Here is a 12930-nt window from a genome sequence, read left to right on the forward strand (position 1 = left end):
GTGCCTCTCAGTTTAACAATACAACACAAGGCAGCAGAAGGAAAACTGCGGGGAGGGAGAATACCTTTAAGTTGGGAACCCCAATGACCCCAAACTTGTGATATAGAATTATTCTACTTCACGGCCAGGGGACAAATTTGTCACGTACACACGGGGTCAGCTATAGGTTGTCTTAACTCAGGAAGTTCCTTCGAGAGGAAATGTAGCCAAACTCCAAACCTATAGACAATGGAACTCCCTGTGCCTGTATCCTATAGATAACTAACTACTTAGTTTGCAAAATAACAAGGGTGGGGGGCAAGTAAATGAACAATAAGGGGTCATAAGAGGGGCAGATACATGTAGCTTGCTAATTATGTAAGGTAATGATGGCAAATTTTGGCCAATCATAGAGCGATAGATTATCATAAGCAACTGCATATAATGCTTTGGTGTAAGTGTTTTCTTTGTTCTTGCTGACTTATGAGCTCGAACCCAATTGCAATTGAAATAAACGGATCGCCCCTCCTGGGGCTCCTTGCTTGGCTAGCTGTGTCCGTCTCTCCTTATTCCTCAGCTGGAACGGACAGAAATTTCTATGACACTTGGATCACGTGATCCCCTGCACCCCCCCGAGGCACACTAAATTTTAAAGCAATTGGTTGGATTTTAGAGCGCTTACAGGAGTTGAGCTTTAAAGCACATAAAATGGTGAGAAGAGAAGCACTCTAACCTTTTTTCTGTATTTGTGCATGTGCGCTGTAAAAAAATGTACATTCTTAAATATTGTTATCAATTTGGGTCACCCAAAGATTTAGTGGGTGCTGTGCACTACCTTGGGTAAAATTCATCAGACAGATATTTTGACCCACAGATTTCTAGCTCTGCACAAAAATATCCACCTAGAAACTTTTTGAAAAATGGCAATTTTGGGTGCTTATATCTCTACAACTCCTAATTCAAGTGACCCCAAATTTGGATCACTATTCTTACTCTGCATCCCCCTAAGGCACACCAAATTTCAGAGGAATCCAACTGAGCATGTTGATTTTGGAAGACTTCAAAAAGTCAAACTTTATATAGAAATCGTGACGCAACCTGCTGCTGCACCACTATAATAAGGCTACATCTACACTTCAGACTGGGGTGTGATTCCCATCTTGAGCACACATATCTGTCCTAACTCTGGTCGAGCTAATGCACTAAAAATAGAGTGTAGCCATAGCTGTGCAAGCAACGGGAGGGGCTACTCACCAAGCACATATCTATCCAAGGCAGTAGGCACATATTAAGGGCATCTAGCCCATTGTGGTGCAGAGGCTACAGAGCTCACACAGGTCGGTCTCAGAGAGAGGAGTCTGATTCCCAGCTTGAAGTGTAGACATACTCCATGATGTACAAAACAAGTCAAATGTGAAGGAAATTGGTTCAGTAATTCTGAAGCTATGAGCTGTTAATTTTAAAGTGGAGTGCCCCAGTGATAGAGACTTCCCAGTGTTCTAATGCAGTGATCCACAAACTTTTTCCATTGTGGCCCCCCTCCCTTGCCCGTAATGGAACCTGTCTGTGCCTTTCCCTTGGGAGCTGTGATCGGGAGCGGAGCTGAGGTTGGGAGCTGGGAGCCAAAGCCAGAGCTGCAGCTGGGTCTGCGGCTGGGAGCAGAGTCATGGCAGGGACTGTGGCTGGGAGCAGAGCCATGGCTGGGAGCAGGGCCAGAGCGGAGCTGGGGGCAGAGTGGGGCTGGGTGGTGCTCCCTCCCCACCCCCCTGAACATTTCTCCACGCCCCCTGGGGGGCGGATGTGCCCCACAGTTTGGGCACCACTGTTCTAATGCATGTTAGCTTTCAGATGACACAAAAATAATCCTATATATATATTTTTTTTTAAATTCAAATATGTTCACATATATTTCAAAATATTATGAACCAATTTTCTTCAAACTTAGTTTAGCCTTTATTGGAATAACCTTAACTCAGAGATGCTCTTTCCTATGTGTTTCCCTCTATTGTAACAAGTTACTGTACTTGCTTTGTAAAGGAGCATATTTGCATGCAGACAGCACAGAAGTATGTAACTTCTCCCAAATGGAAATGGTTCATGAAGTAATTTGTGGGTAAATCAGGTTGTGTGTTTTTGGAGAATGAAAGAATGCATGTATGCATGCAACAGCAACACTGGTTGCCTGTTTACTCTTTTCCAGCGCTGAACAGACCCTTTGTTTTGTTTTGTTTAAATGAACTTACACTTGCTGTCATTTCTCTGGAAATTGCGGCAGGCCAAGAGGTTGTATAACTGGTACATTAAAAATTGCTCTTAGATAGTACTACTGCTTAAACAATCTGAAATATTTACAGATATTAATGAATTAAGCCTCAATACCCTGCAAGATTAGTACCATTATCCCCATTTTGCAAATGAAGAAATAGAGGCTCAGAGAAGTTAAGTGCCTGGGATGCACTTTGATCCTGTGGCATAAATGTGGGTCTAGTACTTGAGATGCCTGGGGCCAGATCTTTAACTGGTGTACCTAGGCACAGAGCCTTCAAAGTAAAAGGAGCTGTGACATTATTGACATGAATTGTGACCGTATAGATCATTGTTGCAACCAAGGTCCTATAGTTGCACCAAATCTTGTACAAAGGAGGTCAAATAAGGTGTCTCTGAAAAGGTTGTAATTTGCTGGTTATGATTATGCTGTCTGTATGGGTATATCATTTTTGTATTTGAAGTTATGAATATTGGCTATGTACTTGTATCTCAATTTACTGCAAGAAATGATACCTAAAATGTCTACAAAAAGATAAACCCTCGTTCAAAATAGTCTCTAGAAGGAATTCTGCACTTGCCTCCAAGCCCCCTCCCCCCCAGTTTTGTAGCGTGATTCTCAGAGGTACTGGCCATCCAGAGCGCATGCTGATTTTAATAGAAACCATAGGTAAACACCACCACTGAAAAAAATCAGACCACATTGAGTTGCTAAAACATGCACTACATTAAAATTTTGTTTCCCTATGGCTACAATCTGGTTTGTTAGAAAGTCGCTAAACATTTAATTTTGCAAAATTCTCCTCAGACTCACATGATTTTTTTTTAAGTGGGCAAGAAATTCCCCTCTCTCCACTCCCATTATTATAGAAAGTAAGTTTTATTCTTGGTCTGGTAAACATTCATGACAGTTTTGCCAGACTGAGTTCAAGAGCTAGTTTTACATAGGCTTTCTCAAAAGACTTTTGTACACACAGTAATGAAAATCTAGGAGCTAATTTGGAATTCCACTTGAGCAAGATGAAAGCAGTGTTGTATTTTAACTCAAACAAAATAAAGGAGTTGAGCATGTACATAATTTCATAGACAAGTATAGACAAAGAGCAGATCAACCATAAAAATATTCACATGAGTAAAGATTTAACCTTTTAAGTGAAGGGGTTAAGTTAGCCCTAATTGTGTATCTTGTTTAATTTAGCAACTTAACTTTTACTAAACATGGCTTTTTAAACACAAACACAAAGGATCAGATTGACAAAGAGGACATAGGTGCTTAAATCCAACATTTAAGTGCAACAGATATTCACCACTTAGCTGCCATCTAACCCTGTAGGCACCTAAATTTCCACTAGTAAAGTCCACTCAGTGCTTAAATTTCTGCCTGTGCTCATGTGCAAAGCTGCCTAAGTCCTGGTGACACCAAGCTACTCAGCACCTAACACATGCCTAAGCCTTGGCGGGATTTACAAACAAGGTGTTCCCCTGCCCATCCGGTAGGCATGCTCAGAACACAACTGACATGCACAAAAGATAAGGAGGTGTAGGTCTCCTATCTATCTAATAGCCCCATGATGATGGTGTTAGTGATTCTAAACAGTATGTCATACTACCCTAATTATCTGATATAATGATTCCACTTAAGAAGGAACAATCAGTTGCGTACATACAAAATGGGAAATGAGAGCCTAGGAAGAAATATTGCAAAAAGGGGGTCATAGTGGATCACAAGATAATTATGAGTCAACAGTGTAACTCTGTTCCAAAAAAAAGCAAACATCATTCTGGAATCTATTAGTAGAAGTGTTGTAGGGAAGACATGAGAAGTAATTCTTTCACTCCGCTCCACACTGATTAGGCCTCAACTGGAGTATTGTGTCCACTTCTGGATGCCACATTTTAGGAAAGATGTGGACAAATTGGAGAAAGTCCAGAGAAGAGCAACAAAAATGATTAAAGGTCTAGAAAACATGACCTATAAGGGAAGATTGAAAAAAATTGGGTTTGGTTAGTCTGGAGAAGAGAAGAAGACTGAGAGGGGACAGGATAACAGTTTTCAAGTACATAAAGGGTTGTTACAAGGAGGAAGGAGAACAATTGTTCTCTTTAGCCTGTGAGGATAGAACAAGAAGCAATGGGCTTAAATTGCAGCACAGGTAGTTTAGGTTGGACATCATGGACAACTTCTTAACTGTCAAGAGTAGTTAAGCACTGGAATAAATTGCCTGGGAGATTGTGGAATCTCCATCATTGGAGATTTTTAAGAGTAGGTAAGACAAACACCTGTTAAGGATGGTCTAGATAATACTTGGTCCTGCCATGAGTGCAGAGGACTGGACTAGATCACTGGTTCTCAGCCAGGGATATGTGTACCCCTGGGGTACGCAGAGGTCTTCCAAGGGGGTACATCAACTCATCTAGATATTTGCCTAGTTTTACAACAGGTTACATAGAAAGCACTAGTGAAGTCAGTACAAACTAAAATTTCAGAGAGACAATGACTTGTTTATACTGCTCTATATACTATACACTGAAATGTAAGTATATTTATATTCCTATTGATTAATAATAATATAGTAAAAATGAGAAAGTAAGCAATTTTCTGTAATAGCATGCTGTGGCACTTGTATTTTTATGTCTGATTTTGTAAGCAAGTAGTTTTTAAGTGAGGTGAAACTTGGGGGTATGCAAGACAAATCAGACTCCAGAAAGAGGTACAGTAGTCTGAAAAGGTTGAAAGCCACTGGACTAGATGACCTCTCGAGGTCCCTTCCAGTCCTATGATTCTATGAACATTTTATTTTATAAACTGTCTTGCTTCAATCATCATAATAGCTAGACATGTGACAACAGATTGGACAAAAATTTTCAACAAAACTTTTTTTTCCTCTGAAAAATGCAGATTTGGATCGACTGAAACATTTGATGATTTCAACATGAATTCGAAAAATTGTTTTGAGTAAAAAACACTGAAAAAGCTAAATGCTTTGCATCAATATTTTTGAAACAAAATGTTTCACTTTTCTAATTTGAAATTATTTTTCCTTTCAAAAATTTGGTTCAATTGAAAAAAACCCTAAACTAAACATTTCATTTTGAGTCAAACGAAACATTTGTAGTAAACAAAGTCTGACATTTTCAGTTCCGCTGCTGAACCAGAAAAAAGCAAACAAAACAAAAATAGTTATTTGCATACCTCTAAATGATAAATACAGATTGCCCAGAGCACAAGCAGCCCCCTTCCTATTATAACTCAAGCATTCATTCCTAATGACAACTTGTATTCAAATAAACAACTAAAATGCTTAAACAAAACCCAATGTGTTTTGTACCCTGCTCTGAAACTGCAGAGATTAGTCATATTCCCCTACCAAAACCAAACTGCAAGGTGAATTACGTGTTGCAATATCGCTTATCAAAAAAGCTTATTTCCTCAAAGCTTTCAGATACATCAAGAGTCTTTAGCAGAAAAGAGATAAAGAGAAAAAGTGGAAAAAAAACTTGATAGTGGTACTGAACATTTTAAAATCGCTAACTTAAAAAAAAAAAGACACAAACAAAAAAAACAACATATGGGTACTGTTATTTCAGGAACAGAAGTTTCTAAAACCAGAAACATTAATAAAAACATTTCCTGAAATTTCAATTTCAGAGTATTAGGTGGCTGGAGGAGAAGGGAGAAGAAAGGAAATCAATTACACCTAATTTTTAATTTGTTGAGATGCAAACATTTATTTGCAATGTTCAATAACACTGGTCTACAATTTTTGAGAAGTCGTCTGCTTCAGAGATAAAATGTGCTATTTATTATGTATTTTGATGTGCTGAATTCAAATATGACAATTAAAATAACTGATTGGCTACTGTTTCTAAGATATTTAAGTTTTTACATTTTATATCTATGTATATTGTGTAGATAGTAGAGTTTTAATCATAAATTGTAAACCTAGGTCTTTTCATGTGTTTATAGTTGCTTTACATGATAATATTTCATCTGTCCTGTTTATGTAACACTTTAAAAATCAGCAAAAGGGTTATATAAATAAAATTTATTATGAAACAAAAGGCAAAAAACTATTTTGTACATAGTTTAGTCCTATTCAGTGTCTACTCGGCGCTTCTTGGCTTGTCTCTTGTATTCATTAAATGGAGCATCTCTTGTCACTGTCCAGCAATAGTCTGCAAGCATTGATGGGCTCCATTTGCCCTGATAGCGTTTCTCCATTGTTGCAATGTCCTGGTGAAATCGCTTGCTGTGCTCGTCGCTCACTGCTCCGCAGTTTGGTGGAAAAAAATCTAGATGAGAGTGCAAAAAAATGCATCTTTAGTGACATGTTGCAACCAAGGCTTCTGTATGCCTTGAGGAGGTTTTCCACCAACAACCTATAGTTGTCTACCTTGTTGTTTCCGAGAAAATTTATTGCCACTAACTGGAAGGCTTTCCATACCGTCTTTTCCTTGCCACGCAGTGCATGGTCAAATGCATCATCTCGAAGAAGTTCACGAATCTGAGAACCAACAAAGACACCTTCCTTTATCTTAGCTTCACTTAACCTTGGAAATTTTCCACGGAGGTACTTGAAAGCTGCTTGTGTTTTGTCAATGGCCTTGACAAAGTTCTTCATCAGACCCAGCTTGATGTGTAAGGGTGGTAACAAAATCTTCCTTGATTCAACAAGTGGTGGATGCTGAACACTTTTCCTCCCAGGCTCCAATGACTGTCAGAGTGGCCAATCTTTCTTGATGTAGTGGGAATCTCTTGCACGACTATCCCATTCGCAGAGAAAACAGCAGTACTTTGTGTATCCAGTCTGCAGACCAAGCAAGAGAGCAACAACCTTCAAATCACCACAAAGCTGCCACTGATGTTGGTCATAGTTTATGCACCTCAAAAGTTGTTTCACGTTGTCATAGGTTTCCTTCATATGGACTGCCTGACCAACTGGAATTGATGGCAAAACATTGCCATTATGCAGTAAAACAGCTTTAAGACTCATCTTCGATGAATCAATGAACAGTCTCCACTCATCTGGATCGTGAACGATGTTGAGGGCTGCCATCACACCACTGATGTTGTTGCAGGCTACAAGATCACCTTCCATGAAGAAGAATGGGACAAGATCCTTTTGACGGTCACGGAACATGGAAACCGTAACATCACCTGCCAGGAGTTACCTGTGGGTCGCTCTAGTCTGGAGCCCAACAGCTCTGCCTTACTCTTGGGTAGTTCCAAATCCCTGACAAGGTCATTCACCTTGTGTTATGGGGTGTGGTTCAGAGGAGGAGGATGGGAGAAAATGTGGGTCCTGTGACATTGATGGTTCAGGACCAGAAGTTTCATCCTCTTCCTCGTCTGACTCAAGTGAGAATGATTCTGGCGCATCAGGAACCGGCAGTCCTTCTCCGTGGGGTACTGGGCATATAGCTGATGGAATGTTTGGATAATGCACAGTCCACTTTTTCTTCTTTGACACACCTTTCCCAATTGGAGGCACCATGCAGAAGTAACAATTGCTGGTATGATCTGTTGGCTCTCTCCAAATCATTGGCACTGCAAAAGGCATAGATTTCCTTTTCCTGTTCAACCACTGGCGAAGATTTGTTGCACAAGTGTTGCAGCATATGTGTGGGGGCCCACATTGTCCTGATCTCCAATTTTGCAGCCAAAATAAAGGTGATAGGCTTTCTTAACGATAGTGGTTATACTGTGCTTTTGTGATGCAAAAGTCACTTCACCACAAACATAGCAGAAGTTATCTGCACTGTTCACACAAGTACGAGGCATCTCTGCTCACTTTGGCTAAACAAATGTGTCCCTTTGCAAAATCAAACACTGACAAATAAGAGATCACGACACTGTATGATTTCTAGAGCTGATATAGGGCAATTTGTTCAGCAGAGTGATGTAAGCTTCGTTATGATTACATCATCCATGACTTCTAGGAATAACATGATGCAATTCACATCGTGTATGACGCAATACCAGCTTCAGATTGCATCATTCATTGTTTTGCCTAAAAAGTAAGTACTGTCCAAACCCAGTCATAGATTTATTCATAGATCCAGTCAAAGATGTATTTTAGTCATTTCTGGTTTAAACTGAGATCCCTTCCCTTTATAACTCACTTACCCTCCGCCATTCCCAAGTCAAAGGTTGTATATACTGACCCAATAGCATATCTTGAAAACTAGAGCCAATCAACAATTTTAAGCATCATTTTCGTTCTCAGTGACCCAGAATTAGTAAAGTTTGACTACATTTATTTCAGAAGCATTTTGGCTGTAGAGCAGTGTAATCAAACATTGCTATACTACCTAGCAAAGGAAAGCCAGATTGTAAACAAATTAGAAATAAAAGCATGTAATTACTAGTATTCTTTTTTGTCCAAGAGGACAGATATTCAGACAAACCAAAAGTGAACATTATATTAGCATTTACAAAATTCACTTTAAATAACAATCTAAGATATTATATGTAGGGAAATAAGGACATCAGATTTTAAAACAGTATTTTAAATCTGAAAGTGTCCCTTTAAAAGTATTAGTTTATTCAGTGCAGCATTTCAGAGAGGCTGGACCCCTTTCACAGCATTATAGCGGTAGCATATTGTAGAGACAGGACTTGATGCAATTTGACAGCAACCCTGCTGGTCTAGTGGGCAAAAACTGGAGCTGCAGTATCAGCTGCCTTTCCCCAATTTCAGCTTTCGTTTCCCCTCTCCCTGCTGGACTATACAACCTCCCCTCCCCCGCGCCACCGTTCCCACTGACCCGCTCCCTCCCGCCCCCTTTTCCCATTAACCCTCTCCCTGCTGGGGCAGAACCCCCCAGTCCCGTTCACTACACCAGACCCCTCGCTCCCGGCAGGCGGGGGAGGGGATTCATGGGAACCTGCCCGCCGCCTGCCCCTCACACGATGGGCCTGGAGCTGGGATGCGCAGCCCGGCCCGGAGCGGGGCTCCCGGCCGCTCCCCATTGCGCCGCCCCCACCCCAGGCGGGCAGGCCGTTTCCCTGTGGAAGGCTGCGGGCACTGCCCCACCCGAGCCCCGCGCACCCTTACCTGGGGTGGGAGGCCAGACGGGGGCTAGTGTGGCCGCAGCTCCTCCCCCATCCCCGCCGGCGCTGCGGGGAGAGCCCTTCGCTGCTTGCCACACAGGATGCTCCGGGGGCAGCGGGTGGCGGCAGCTCCGAGGGCTGCTGCGACAAGCCACTCACTGCGGGATCGGGTTTCGGCAGCCTCGGCCTTAAAGGGGCCGAGCCTCCGCCACCTGCGAGGGAAGCTGCTGCCCGTTAGTGCCAGGGCTGGGTGCACTGAGGTGGAGCTAGCGGCCTCCGCGCGCACACGGTGCCCTGTGGGGATGGGGTTTGGGGGAGGTAGGCGGATCAAGCGCCCCGTCTCCACCCCGTGGAGACGGGATTCAGGATTTGGGGGGGAGTTGGGGAGAGTTCCTCCTCGCCCACCCGCAGAGCCCCATGGTGCTAGGGTGTAAGGGGGCCCTTCCCAGTTGGCTCCCAGTCTCCCCTGTTCTGAGATTTCGAGACCCTAGGCACGAAGTAACGAATGTCTGATGTTTGGTTCTAAGGGCTGCTACGATACGAGATACTAACTGGGGGCGTGGAGTGACTAGGTCAGCACAAGAGTTAAAGTTTGAGATTTTAAATACAAAGCAGTCAAAGACACCTGGAGTTATAGGTTCCACAGCAAACACAATTTAGTATCTTCAGTATATATATATATATATATATACACACACACACACACACACACAGGGGATATTCTAAAAAAAACTCAGCCTTGATTTTCTTTCGTCTCAATTGTACCATTGCACTAAAATAAATGCAAAAGCTATCTAAAGAGACAAATATCAAAATAAATGTAATCTACAAGAAATATGTAATAGAGCGAAAATATGCACAGCTCAAAATATGTGCCTATCCAAATCTCAACTCCTGCATTTGGTTAAATAATTACTGTACCTAGGAATACAGGAATTGACATAGTGGATCAGACCAGCACTCCATATAGTTCAGTATCATGTCTTTGTCACTAATACCAGAGAGAAACACTACAATAGGCACTGATAAAATAATCTGCCCAAAGTTTCTTCCTTAACCCACATCAATGTAGAAATAAATACACCATGCCAAATTCCACCTATGGCTATGTTGATATGGAAATAATTCTGACTAAAAGACCCAGATCTACACATAGATTTCTTATAGTTTAGGGGCAGAAGGCAACATTATATCATTTAGTCTGACATACATTGTGTGTGAGTTACCAACAGAATTTGGCCCACTATACTTTTCAAAACGTGCAGTTTATATAGTTAAATATTCCTATTGTCTAGAAGAAATCATTTGCTGATTTTGTTGTCTGAGGTCTAAATGTACATTCATGCACTCCTCAATACAGTGTGCAAAATACCATAAAACATGAAGAGCCATCTCATCCAAAGGAACAGGGGCATTGGCAATATTATGCTTGGACTTTCTCCACAAGGATCACAGGAATAGAAGTTGCATTTTAGGGCCAATCCTGCAGTACTTACTCAGATAGTTATAACTGAAGTCAAACAGAATGCTGAATGAGTAAATATATAAGTCCCAACCCTGCAGTTTTACAGTAGAACCTCAGAGTTACGAACACCTCGGGAATGGAGGTTGTTTGTGACTGAAATGTTCATAAATCTGAACAAAATGTTATGGTTGTTCTTTCATAAGTTTACAACTGAACATTGACTTAATACAGCTTTGAAACTGTACTATGCAGAAGGAAAATGATGCTTCCGCTTTATTTATTTATTTTTAGTAGTTTACATTTAACATAGTACTGTATTGTATTTGTTTTGGTTTTGTTTTGTTTTTTGGTCTCTACTACTGCCTGATTGTGTGCTTCCGGTTCCAAATGAGGTGTGTGGTTGACTAGTCGGTTCGTAACTCTGGTGTTGGAAACAGGGCCGGCTCCAGACACCAGCTTAACAAGCAGGTGCTTGGGGCGGCCAAGGGAGAGAGGCGGCACGTGCGGCAATTCCGGGACAGCAGGTCCCTCACTCCCTCTAGGAGCGAAGGACCTGCCGCCGAACTGCCGCAGCCGCCAATCACAGCTTTCCCTCCCCCCCCCCCAATTGCTGCCGCCGGTCGCGATTGCTTTTTTTTTTTTTTTGCTTGAGGCGGCAGAAATGCTGGAGCCGGCCCTGGTTGGAACCTCCAAGCTTCTACTGTAAGGGCTGGTCTGCCCTGGGGGGGCGGTCGATGTAAGAAACTCAACTTCAGCTATGGGAATAGCGTAGCTGAAGTCGACGTATCTTATTTCGACTTACCTCCCATCCTCACGGTGCAGGATCGATGGCCGCAGCTCCCCCGTAGACTCTGCTACCGCCGCTAGAGGAGACACGATATATCGATCCCTGATAGATCGATTACTACCCCCGATTCGGGTAGTTAGTTAATAATAATTAACATAATTCCTCTGCTCAAATCAGAGCAGAGGAAAAGCAATGGAAACAATTGCAAGCACATAGGTTTGTTTTGTGTGAAGTATGGAAATTCCATTTCACTAAGAATTTTGAGATTTTTTAAATTTGGCTTCATTTCAAATTGGAACAAAATACTCAAAAATTTTGAAATTCTCCACAAAGGAAATTTAAAAAAATTGTTCCATATCAGTTGAAATATTTCATTTTGACTTTTTAATGTTATAATATAATATATAAAATAATACAAAATAAAAAATTCAAAACAAAAAGTTGGTTAAAAATGAAAAATCAGAATGTTTTGTTCCAAAAATATTCCAACTACTTTAGAAATCCAAAGGAAGATGTAAATATTCATAAAGAAATATTTTGTAATAAAAAGATGTAAATAATGGATTGGTACATACTAAATAGAGCTGGTCAGAAAAACTCAATTGAAAATGCAGTTCTGTCAAAACGGAAACACTTCACAAAACCATATTGATTTTGCAGAAATTTCATTTAAGAGAAAAAACTGTGGAGGAAAGGTCCGACAATGTCCCATTTCAACATAGTTGGAATGAAGCATTTTGATTTTTCATTTTGAAATTATTTTCAATTTTTTTATTTTGTATTATATTTAAAATTTTAAAAGTCCACATCCAAACAAAACCATTTTGCCAAAATTAAACATTCTGATCTGAACAACTTTTTTAAAATTTTTCTTTCATGGAGAATTATGAATTTTTCAGGTTTTGTTCCTATTCAAAATGAAGCTAAAATTCAAAATCCTTTGTGAAATGGAATTTCCATTGTCTGCACAGTTCTAATACTATTAATATATTTTGTAATAAAAACAGAATTTAATCACTCCCTTTAAACACACACACACAAAACATTCAGGGTATCCCACCCTAAAGAGACATTTAGATTGTACCAAATTCATCAATAGCCATTGCCTTTAATAAAGTAATTTGCAGGGTCCTGTAGCCTCATTCTGACCCTTGTCATAAATGCTGGTATTCACAATCATGATGATTAATGGTCCCAAAATACTTATCCTGGAATTGGCTAATGTGTGTGATAAGACACAGGGTGTCTGAGCTACTGGAAGATGCCATGTTGCTGCTTCCATAGATCTCATTATGTCTGTTTTTGTGCCCTTATCGTATACACTGCATAATTAAGTCTCAAACAACAAATTCTAAGATCACTTTTTAAGTTGTTACTCTT

General features: G+C 40.7%; 1 protein-coding gene across 2 annotated transcripts in view; it reads right to left on the reverse strand.

The window, feature by feature from the left end:
- TLCD4 (TLC domain containing 4) overlaps positions 1–12930 on the reverse strand; it is a 78682-nt gene that overhangs the window by 43272 nt on the left and 22480 nt on the right. Inside the window, exon 1 of one of the 2 annotated variants that reach the window (XM_034779280.1) lies at positions 9303–9620. The exons of the other annotated variant lie outside the window; for it this stretch is intronic. The gene's annotated coding sequence lies outside the window, so the exon portion shown is untranslated. Of the gene's footprint in view, positions 1–9302; positions 9621–12930 lie in introns of those variants that run through there. 2 annotated transcript variants of the gene reach the window in all.

The sequence above is a fragment of the Trachemys scripta genome, chromosome 8 (genome assembly GCF_013100865.1).
Source record: "Trachemys scripta elegans isolate TJP31775 chromosome 8, CAS_Tse_1.0, whole genome shotgun sequence".
In the NCBI taxonomy this organism is placed as follows: Eukaryota; Metazoa; Chordata; order Testudines; family Emydidae; genus Trachemys; species Trachemys scripta.